Below are 11,790 nucleotides of genomic sequence, written 5' to 3' on the forward strand. Positions count from 1 at the left end.
CCAGTGCATCACTGATTGGCCAACTCCTAATGTGGAACTGAGCTTCCCAGGTGGATCCCAGTCAGGTTGTTAGCACCTGGGAAGAAAGGAGGGGAGGGGGGATAGCAGAAATGCAAACACACACACCCACACTCCAGCCCTCTGGCTTCGCTTGGCCCGTAACACTATGTAGTAAGTCGTCCAAAATGGGACCATTTAAAAAAAAAAAAAAAAAATTGGTACAAAATTGGACAAAAACGTCATACTATGCCATGTCGTCCAAAATCTGACAATTTTTTTGAAAAACTTTTTTTTGGTACAAAACTTGACAAAAACGTCATACTATACTTATGTAGTACTTCATACGATACTATGTCGTCGAAAATGTGACAATTTTTTGAAAAAAGAAAATTGGTCCAAAATTTGATATATGGTATAGTATGTCGTTTTTGTCCAATTTTGGACCAAATTTCTTTTCTCCAAAAATGGTCACATTTTGGAGACATATTATAGTGTGACGTACTACATAGTATAGTATGACGTTTTTGTCAAGTTTATACCAAAAAAACGTTTTTCAAAAACATTGTCAGATTTTGGACGACATAGTATAGTATGTCGTTTTTGTCAAATTTTGGACCAAATTTTTTTTCTCCAAAAATGGTCACATTTTGGAGACATATTATAGTGTGACGTACTACATAGTATAGTATGACGTTTTTGTCAAGTTTTGGACCAAAAAAACGTTTTTCAAAAAAATTGTCAGATTTTGGACGACATAGTATAGTATGTCATTTTGGCAAATTTTGGACCAAATTTTTTTTCTCCAAAAATGGTCACATTTTGGAGACATAGTATAGTACGACATACTACATAGTATAGTATGACGTTTTTGTCAAGTTTTGGACCAAAAAAACGTTTTTCAAAAAAATTGTCAGATTTTGGACGACATAGTATAGTATGTCGTTTTTGTCAAATTTTGGACCAAATTTCTTTTCTCCAAAAATGGTCACATTTTGGAGACATATTATAGTGTGACGTACTACATAGTATAGTATGACGTTTTTGTCAAGTTTATACCAAAAAAACGTTTTTCAAAAACATTGTCAGATTTTGGACGACATAGTATAGTATGTCGTTTTTGTCAAATTTTGGACCAAATTTTTTTTTCCAAAAATGGTCACATTTTGGAGACATAGTATAGTACGACGTACAACATAGTATAGTATGACGTTTTTGGCAAGTTTTGGACCAAAAAAACGTTTTCAAAAAAATTGTCAGATTTTGGACGACATAGTATAGTATGTCGTTTTTGTCAAATTTTGGACCAAATTTCTTTTCTGCAAAAATGGTCACATTTTGGAGACATATTATAGTGTGACGTACTACATAGTATAGTATGACGTTTTTGTCAAGTTTATACCAAAAAAACGTTTTTCAAAAAAAAATTCAGATTTTGGAAGACATAGTATAGTATGTCGTTTTTGTCAAATTTTGGACCAAATTCTTTTTTCCAAAAATTGTCCCATTTTGGAGACATAGTATAGTATGACGTACTACATAGTATAGTATGACGTTTTTGTCAAGTTTTGGACCAAAAAAACGTTTTTCAAAAAAATTGTCAGATTTTGGACGACATAGTATAGTATGTCGTTTTTGTCAAATTTTGGACCAAATTTTTTTCTCTAAAAATGGTTACATTTTGGAGACATATTATAGTGTGACGTACTACATAGTATAGTATGACGTTTTTGTCAAGTTTTGGACCAAAAAAAGTTTTTCAAAAAAATTGTCAGATTTTGGACGACATAGTATAGTATGTCGTTTTTGTCAAATTTCTGACCAAATCTTTTTTTTCCAAAAATGGTCACATTTTGGAGACATATTATAGTGTGACGTACTACATAGTATAGTATGACGTGTTTGTCAAGTTTTGGACCAAAAAAAGTTTTTCAAAAAAAAATTCAGATTTTGGAAGACATAGTATAGTATGTCGTTTTTGTCTAATTTTGGACAAACATTTTTTTTTCCAAAAATGGTCCCATTTTGGAGACATAGTATAGTATGACGTACTACATAGTATAGTATGACGTTTTTGTCAAGTTTTGGACCAAAAAAAGTTTTTCAAAAAAATTGTCAGATTTTGGACGACATAGTATAGTATGTCGTTTTTGTCAAATTTTGGACCAAATTTTTTTTCTCCAAAAATGGTCACATTTTGGATACATATTATAGTGTGACGTACTACATAGTATAGTATGACGTTTTTGTCAAGTTTTGGACCAAAAAAACGTTTTTCAAAAAAATTGTCAGATTTTGGACGACATAGTATAGTATGTCGTTTTTGTCAAATTTTGGACCAAATTTTTTTTCTCCAAAAATGGTCACATTTTGGAGACATAGTATAGTACGACGTACAACATAGTATAGTATGACGTGTTTGTCAAGTTTTGGACCAAAAAAACGTTTTTCAAAAAAATTGTCAGATTTTGGACGACATAGTATAGTATGTCGTTTTTGTCAAATTTTGGACCAAATTTTTTTCTCCAAAAATGGTCACATTTTGGAGACATATTATAGTGTGACGTACTACATAGTATAGTATGACGTTTTTGTCAAGTTTTGGACCAAAAAAACGTTTTTCAAAAAAATTGTCAGATTTTGGACGACATAGTATATAGTATGTCGTTTTTGTCAAATTTTGGACAAACATTTTTTTTCTGCAAAAATGGTCCCATTTTGGAGACATATTATAGTGTGACGTACTACATAGTATAGTATGACGTGTTTGTCAAGTTTTGGACCAAAAAACGTTTTTCAAAAAAAAATTCAGATTTTGGAAGACAGTATAGTATGTCGTTTTTGTCTAATTTTGGACAAACATTTTTTTTTCCAAAAATGGTCACATTTTGGAGACATAGTATAGTATGACGTACTACATAGTATAGTATGACGTTTTTGTCAAGTTTTGGACCAAAAAAACGTTTTTCAAAAAAATTGTTAGATTTTGGACGACATAGTATAGTATGTCGTTTTTGTCAAATTTTGGATAAACATTTTTTTTCTCCAAAAATGGTCACATTTTGGAGACATATTATAGTGTGACGTACTACATAGTATAGTATGACGTTTTTGTCAAGTTTTGGACCAAAAAAACGTTTTTCAAAAAAATTGTCAGATTTTGGACGACATAGTATAGTATGTCATTTTTGTCAAATTTTGGACCAAATCTCTTTTCTCCAAAAATGGTCACATTTTGGAGACAAATTATAGTGTGACGTACTGCATAGTATAGTATGACGTTTTAGTCAAGTTTTGGACCAAAAACAAGTTTTTCAAAAAAATTGTCAGATTTTGGACGACATAGTATAGTATGTCGTTTTTGTCAAATTTTGGACCAAATTTTTTTTTCCAAAAATGGTCACATTTTGGAGACATAGTATAGTACGACGTACAACATAGTATACGATGTCGTTTTTGTCAAATTTTGGACCAAATTTCTTTTCTCCAAAAATGGTCACATTTTGGAGACATAGTATAGTATGACGTACAACATAGTATAGTATGACGTTTTTGTCAAGTTTTGGACCAAAAAAACGTTTTTCAAAAAAAAATTCAGATTTTGGAAGACATAGTATAGTATGTCGTTTTTGTCAAATTTTGGACCAAATTCTTTTTTCTCCAAAAATGGTCCCATTTTGGAGACATATTATAGTGTGACATATTACATAGTATAGTATGACGTTATTGTCAAGTTTTGGACCAAAAAACGTTTTTCAAAAAAATTGTCAGATTTTGGACGACATAGTATAGTATGTCGTTTTTGTCAAATTTTGGACAAACATTTTTTTTCTGCAAAAATGGTCCCATTTTGGAGACATATTATAGTGTGACGTACTACATAGTATAGTATGACGTGTTTGTCAAGTTTTGGACCAAAAAACGTTTTTCAAAAAAAAATTCTGATTTTGGAAGACAGTATAGTATGTCGTTTTTGTCTAATTTTGGACAAACATTTTTTTTCCCAAAAATGGTCACATTTTGGAGACATAGTATAGTATGACGTACTACATAGTATAGTATGACGTTTTTGTCAAGTTTTGGACCAAAAAAACGTTTTTCAAAAAAATTGTCAGATTTTGGACGACATAGTATAGTATGTCGTTTTTGTCAAATTTTGGATAAACATTTTTTTTCTCCAAAAATGGTCACATTTTGGAGACATATTATAGTGTGACGTACTACATAGTATAGTATGACGTTTTTGTCAAGTTTTGGACCAAAAAAACGTTTTTCAAAAAAATTGTCAGATTTTGGACGACATAGTATAGTATGTCATTTTTGTCAAATTTTGGACCAAATCTCTTTTCTCCAAAAATGGTCACATTTTGGAGACAAATTATAGTGTGACGTACTGCATAGTATAGTATGACGTTTTAGTCAAGTTTTGGACCAAAAACAAGTTTTTCAAAAAAATTGTCAGATTTTGGACGACATAGTATAGTATGTCGTTTTTGTCAAATTTTGGACCACATTTTTTTTTCCAAAAATGGTCACATTTTGGAGACATAGTATAGTACGACGTACAACATAGTATAGTATGTCGTTTTTGTCAAATTTTGGACCAAATTTCTTTTCTCCAAAAATGGTCACATTTTGGAGACATAGTATAGTATGACGTACAACATAGTATAGTATGACGTTTTTGTCAAGTTTTGGACCAAAAAAACGTTTTTCAAAAAAAAATTCAGATTTTGGAAGACATAGTATAGTATGTCGTTTTTGTCAAATTTTGGACCAAATTCTTTTTTCTCCAAAAATGGTCCCATTTTGGAGACATATTATAGTGTGACATATTACATAGTATAGTATGACGTTTTTGTCAAGTTTTGGACCAAAAAACGTTTTTCAAAAAAATTGTCAGATTTTGGACGACATAGTATAGTATGTCGTTTTGGTCAAATTTTGGACCAAATTTTTTTTTCCAAAAATGGTCACATTTTGGAGACATAGTATAGTACGACGTACAACATAGTATACTATGTCGTTTTTGTCAAATTTTGGACCAAATTTCTTTTCTCCAAAAATGGTCACATTTTGGAGACATAGTATAGTATGACGTACAACATAGTATAGTATGACGTTTTTGTCAAGTTTTGGACCAAAAAAACGTTTTTCAAAAAAATTGTCAGATTTTGGACGACATAGTATAGTATGTCGTTTTTGTCAAATTTTGGACCACATTTTTTTCTCCAAAAATGGTCACATTTTGGAGACATAGTATAGTACGACGTACAACAGTATAGTATGACGTGTTTGTCAAGCTTTGGACCAAAAAAACGTTTTTCAAAAAAAAATTCAGATTTTGGAATACATAGTATAGTATGTCGTTTTTGTCTAATTTTGGACAGACATTTTTCTTTCCAAAAATGGTCACATTTTGGAGACATAGTATAGCATGACGTACTACATAGTATAGTATGACGTTTTTGTCAAGTTTTGGACCAAATCTCTTTTCTCCAAAAATGTTCACATTTTGGAGACAAATTATAGTGTGACGTACTACATAGTATAGTATGACGTTTAAGTCAAGTTTTGGACCAAAAACAAGTTTTTCAAAAAAATTGTCAGATTTTGGACGACATAGTATAGTATGTCGTTTTTGTCAAATTTTAGACCAAATTTTTTTTTCCAAAAATGGTCACATTTTGGAGACATAGTATAGTATGACGTACAACATAGTATAGTATGACGTTTTTGTCAAGTTTTTGGACCAAAAAAACGTTTTTCAAAAAAATTGTCAGATTTTGGACGACATAGTATAGTATGTCGTTTTAGTCAAATTTTGGACCAAATTTCTTTTCTCCAAAAATGGTCACATTTTGGAGACATAGTATAGTATGACGTACAACATAGTATAGTATGACGTTTTAGTCAAGTTTTGGACCAAAAAAACGTTTTTCAAATTTTTTTTCAGATTTTGGAAGACATAGTATAGTATGTCGTTTTTGTCAAATTTTGGACCAAATTCTTTTTTCTCCAAAAATGGTCCCATTTTGGAGACATATTATAGTGTCACATATTACATAGTATAGTATGACGTTTTTGTCAAGTTTTGGACCAAAAAACGTTTTTCAAAAAAATTGTCAGATTTTGGACGACATAGTATAGTATGTCGTTTTTGTCAAATTTTGGACCAAATTCTTTTTTCTCCAAAAATGGTCCCATTTTGGAGACATATTATAGTGTGACGTACTACATAGTATAGTATGACGTTTTTGTCAAGTTTTGGACCAAAAAAACGTTTCTCAAAAAAATTGTCAGATTTTGGACGACATAGTGTATGTCGTTTTTGTCAAATTTTGGACCAAATTTTTTTTCTCCAAAAATGGTCACATTTTGGAGACATAGTATAGTACGACGTACAACAGTATAGTATGACGTGTTTGTCAAGCTTTGGACCAAAAAAACGTTTTTCAAAAAAAAATTCAGATTTTGGAATACATAGTATAGTATGTCGTTTTTGTCTAATTTTGGACAAACATTTTTCTTTCCAAAAATGGTCACATTTTGGAGACATAGTATAGTATGACGTACTACATAGTATAGTATGACGTTTTTGTCAAGTTTTGGACCAAAAAAACGTTTTTCAAAAACATTGTCAGATTTTGGACGACATAGTATAGTATGTCGTTTTTGTCAAATTTTGGACCAAATTTCTTTTCTCCAAAAATGGTCACATTTTGGAGACATATTATAGTGTGGCGTACTACATAGTATAGTATGACGTTTTTGTCAAGTTTTGGACCAAAAAAAGTTTTTCAAAAAAAAATTCAGATTTTGGAAGACATAGTATAGTATGTCGTTTTTGTCTAATTTTGGACAAACATTTTTTTTTCCAAACATTGTCACATTTTGGAGACATAGTATAGTATGACGTACTACATAGTATAGTATGACGTTTTTGTCAAGTTTTGGACCAAAACAAGTTTTTCAAAAAAATCGTCAGATTTTGGACGACATAGTATATATAGTATGTCGTTTTTGTCAAATTTTGGACCATATTTTTTTTTCCAAAAATGGTCACATTTTGGATACATATTATAGTGTGACGTACTACATAGTATAGTATGACGTTTTTGTCAAGTTTTGGACCAAAAAAACTGTCAGATTTTGGACGACATAGTATAGTATGTCGTTTTTGTCAAATTTTGGACCAAATTTTTTTCTCCAAAAATTGTCACATTTTGGAGACATATTATAGTGTGACGTACTACATAGTATTTTTGGTCAAGTTTTTTCAAGTTTTGGACCAAAAAAACGTTTTTCAAAAAAATTGTCAGATTTTGGACGACATAGTATATATAGTATGTCGTTTTTGTCAAATTTTGGACCATATTTTTTTTTCCAAAAATGGTCACATTTTGGATACATATTATAGTGTGACGTACTACATAGTATAGTATGACGTTTTTGTCAAGTTTTGGACCAAAAAAACGTTTTTCAAAAAAATTGTCAGATATTGGACTACATAGTATAGTATGTCGTTTTTGTCAAATTTTGGACCAAATTCTTTTTTCATAAAATGGTCACATTTTGGAGACATAGTATAGTATGACGTACAACATAGTATAGTATGACGTTTTTGTCAAGTTTTGGACCAAAAAAAAGTTTTTCAAAAAAATTGTCAGATTTTGGACGACATAGTATAGTATGTCGTTTTTGTCAAATTTTGGACCAAATTTTTTTCTCCAAAAATGGTCACATTTTGGAGACATATTATAGTGTGACATATTACATAGTATAGTATGACGTTTTTGTCAAGTTTTGGACCAAAAAACGTTTTTCAAAAAAATTGTCAGATTTTGGACGACATAGTATAGTATGTCGTTTTTGTCAAATTTTGGACCAAATTCTTTTTTCTCCAAAAATGGTCCCATTTTGGAGACATAGTATAGTATGACGTACTACATAGTATAGTATGACGTTTTTGTCAAGTTTTGGACCAAAAAAAGTTTTTCAAAAAAATTGTCAGATTTTGGACGACATAGTATATATAGTATGTCGTTTTTGTCAAATTTTGGACCATATTTTTTTTTCCAAAAATGGTCACATTTTGGATACATATTATAGTGTGACGTACTACATAGTATAGTATGACGTTTTTGTCAAGTTTTGTACCAAAAAAACGTTTTTCAAAAAAATTGTCAGATATTGGACGACATAGTATAGTATGTCGTTTTTGTCAAATTTTGGACCAAATTCTTTTTTCCAAAAATGGTCACATTTTGGAGACATAGTATAGTATGACATACTACATAGTATAGTATGACGTTTTTGTCAAGTTTTGGACCAAAAAAAAGTTTTTCAAAAAAATTGTCAGATTTTGGACGACATAGTATAGTATGTCGTTTTTGTCAAATTTTGGACCAAATTTTTTTCTCCAAAAATGGTCACATTTTGGAGACATATTATAGTGTGACGTACTACATAGTATAGTATGAGGTTTTTGTCAAGTTTTGGACCAAAAAAACGTTTTTCAAAAAAATTGTCAGATTTTGGACGACATAGTATAGTATGTCGTTTTTGTCAAATTTTGGACCAAATTTCTTTTTTCCAAAAATGGTCACATTTTGGAGACATATTATAGTGTGACGTACTACATAGTAAAGTATGACGTTTTTGTCAAGTTTTGGACCAAAAAAACGTTTTTCAAAAAAAAGATTCAGATTTTGGAAGACATAGTATGTCGTTTTTGTCAAATTTTGGACCAAATTTTTTTCATCCAAAAATGGTCACATTTTGGAGACATAGTATAGTATGACGTACTACATAGTATACTATGACGTTTTTGACCATTTTTGGACGACATACTATACTATGCTGTTTTTGACCAATTTTGGATGACATACTATAGTATGACTCTTTTTTACCAATTTTGAAATTTTTAGGACGACATACTATACTATGACGTTTTTGACAATTTTTAGACGACATACTATACTATGACGTGTTTGACCATTTTTGGAATACATACTATAGTATGACGTTTTTGACCAATTTGGGATGACATACTATAGTATGAAGTTTTTGACCATCTTTGGAATACATACTATAGTATGACGTTTTTGACCATTTTTTGACGACATACTATACTATGACGTTTTTGACCATTTTAAGGACGACATACTATACAATGACGTGTTTGACCATTTTGGACGACATACTATAGTATGACGTTTTTGACCAATTTTGTCAATTTTTGGACGACATACTATACTATGACGTTTTTGACCATTTTTGGATGACATACTATACTATGACATGTTTGACCATTTTTGGAATACATACTATAGTATGACATTTTTGACCATTCTTGGACGACATGCTATACTATGACGTTTTTGACCATTTTTAGGACGACATACTATACTATGACATGTTTGACCATTTTGGACGACATACTATAGTATGACGTTTTTGACCAAATTTGTCAATTTTTGGACGACATAATGAACTATGACGTTTTTGACAATTTTTGGACGACATACTACAGTATGACGTTTTTGACCAATTTTGTCAATTTTTGGACGACATACTATACTATGATGTTTTTGACCATTTTTGGATGACATCCTATAGTATGACGTTTTTGACCAATTTTGGATGACATACTATAGTATGACTCATTTTTACCAATTTTGACATTTTTAGGACAACATACTATACTATGACGTTTTTGACCATTTTTGGACGACATACTATACTATGACGTGTTTGACCATTTTTGGAATACATACTATAGTTTGACGTTTTTGACCAATTTTGGATGACATACTATAGTATCACGTTTTTGACCATTTTTGTCAATTTTTGGACGACATACTATACTACGACGTTTTTTACCATTTTTGGACGACATACCATAGTATGACGTTTTTGACCAATTTTGGATGACATACTATAGTATGACTCTTTTTTACCAATTTTGAAATTTTTAGGACGACATACTATACTATGACGTTTTTGACTATTTTTAGACGACATACTATACTATGACGTGTTTGACCATTTTTGGAATACATACTATAGTATGACGTTTTTGACCAATTTTGGATAACATACTATAGTATGACGTTTTTGACCAATTTTGTCAATTTTTGGACGACATACTATACTATGACGTTTTTGACCATTTTTGGATGACATCCTATAGTATGACGTTTTTGACCAATTTTGGATGACATACCATAGTATGACTCTTTTTTACCAATTTTGACATTTTTAGGACAGCATACTATACTATGACGTTTTTGACCATTTTTGGACGACATACTATACTATGACGTGTTTGACCATTTTGGAATACATACTATAGTATGACGTTTTTGACCAATTTTGTCAGTTTTTGGACGACATACTATACTATGACGTTTTTGACCAATTTTGGATGACATACTATAGTATGACTTTTTTGCCAATTTTGAAATTTTTAGGACGACATACTATACTATGACGTGTTTGACCATTTTTGGAATACATACTATAGTATGACGTTTTTGACCAATTTTGACATTTTTAGCACGACATACTATACTATGACGTTTTTGACCATTTTTGGACGACATACTATACTATGACATGTTTGACCATTTTTGGAATACATACTATAGTATGACGTTTTTGACCAATTTTGGATGACATTCTATAGTATGACTCTTTTTTACCAATTTTGACATTTTTAGCACGACATACTATACTATGACGTTTTTGACCATTTTTGGACGACATACTATAGCATTACGTTTTTGACCAATTTTGGATGACATACTATAGTATGACTCTTTTTTACCAATTTTGAAATTTTTAGCACGACATACTATACTATGACGTTTTTGACCATTTTTGGAATACATACTATAGTATGACTCTTTCATACCAATTTTGACATTTTTAGCACGACATACTATACTATGACGTTTTTGACCATTTTTGGACGACATACTATACTATGACGTGTTTGACCATTTTGGAATACATACTATAGTATGACGTTTTTGACCAATTTTGGATAACATACTATAGTATGACGTTTTTGACCAATTTTGTCAATTTTTGGACGACATACTATACTATGACGTTTTTGACCATTTTTGGATGACATCCTATAGAATGACGTTTTTGACCAATTTTGGATGACATACCATAGTATGACTCTTTTTTACCAATTTTGACATTTTTAGGACAGCATACTATACTATGACGTTTTTGACCATTTTTGGACGACATACTATACTATGACGTGTTTGACCAATTTTGGAATACATACTATAGTATGACGTTTTTGACCAATTTTGTCAGTTTTTGGACGACATACTATACTATGACGTTTTTGACCAATTTTGGATGACATACTATAGTATGACTTTTTTGCCAATTTTGAAATTTTTAGGACGACATACTATACTATGACGTGTTTGACCATTTTTGGAATACATACTATAGTATGACGTTTTTGACCAATTTTGACATTTTTAGCACGACATACTATACTATGACGTTTTTGACCATTTTTGGACGACATACTATACTATGACATGTTTGACCATTTTTGGAATACATACTATAGTATGACGTTTTTGACCAATTTTGGATGACATTCTATAGTATGACTCTTTTTTACCAATTTTGACATTTTTAGCACGACATACTATACTATGACGTTTTTGACCATTTTTGGACGACATACTATAGCATTACGTTTTTGACCAATTTTGGATGACATACTATAGTATGACTCTTTTTTACCAATTT

This window comes from Microchirus variegatus (assembly GCF_963457635.1).
Source record: "Microchirus variegatus genome assembly, chromosome: 16".
In the NCBI taxonomy this organism is placed as follows: Eukaryota; Metazoa; Chordata; class Actinopteri; order Pleuronectiformes; family Soleidae; genus Microchirus; species Microchirus variegatus.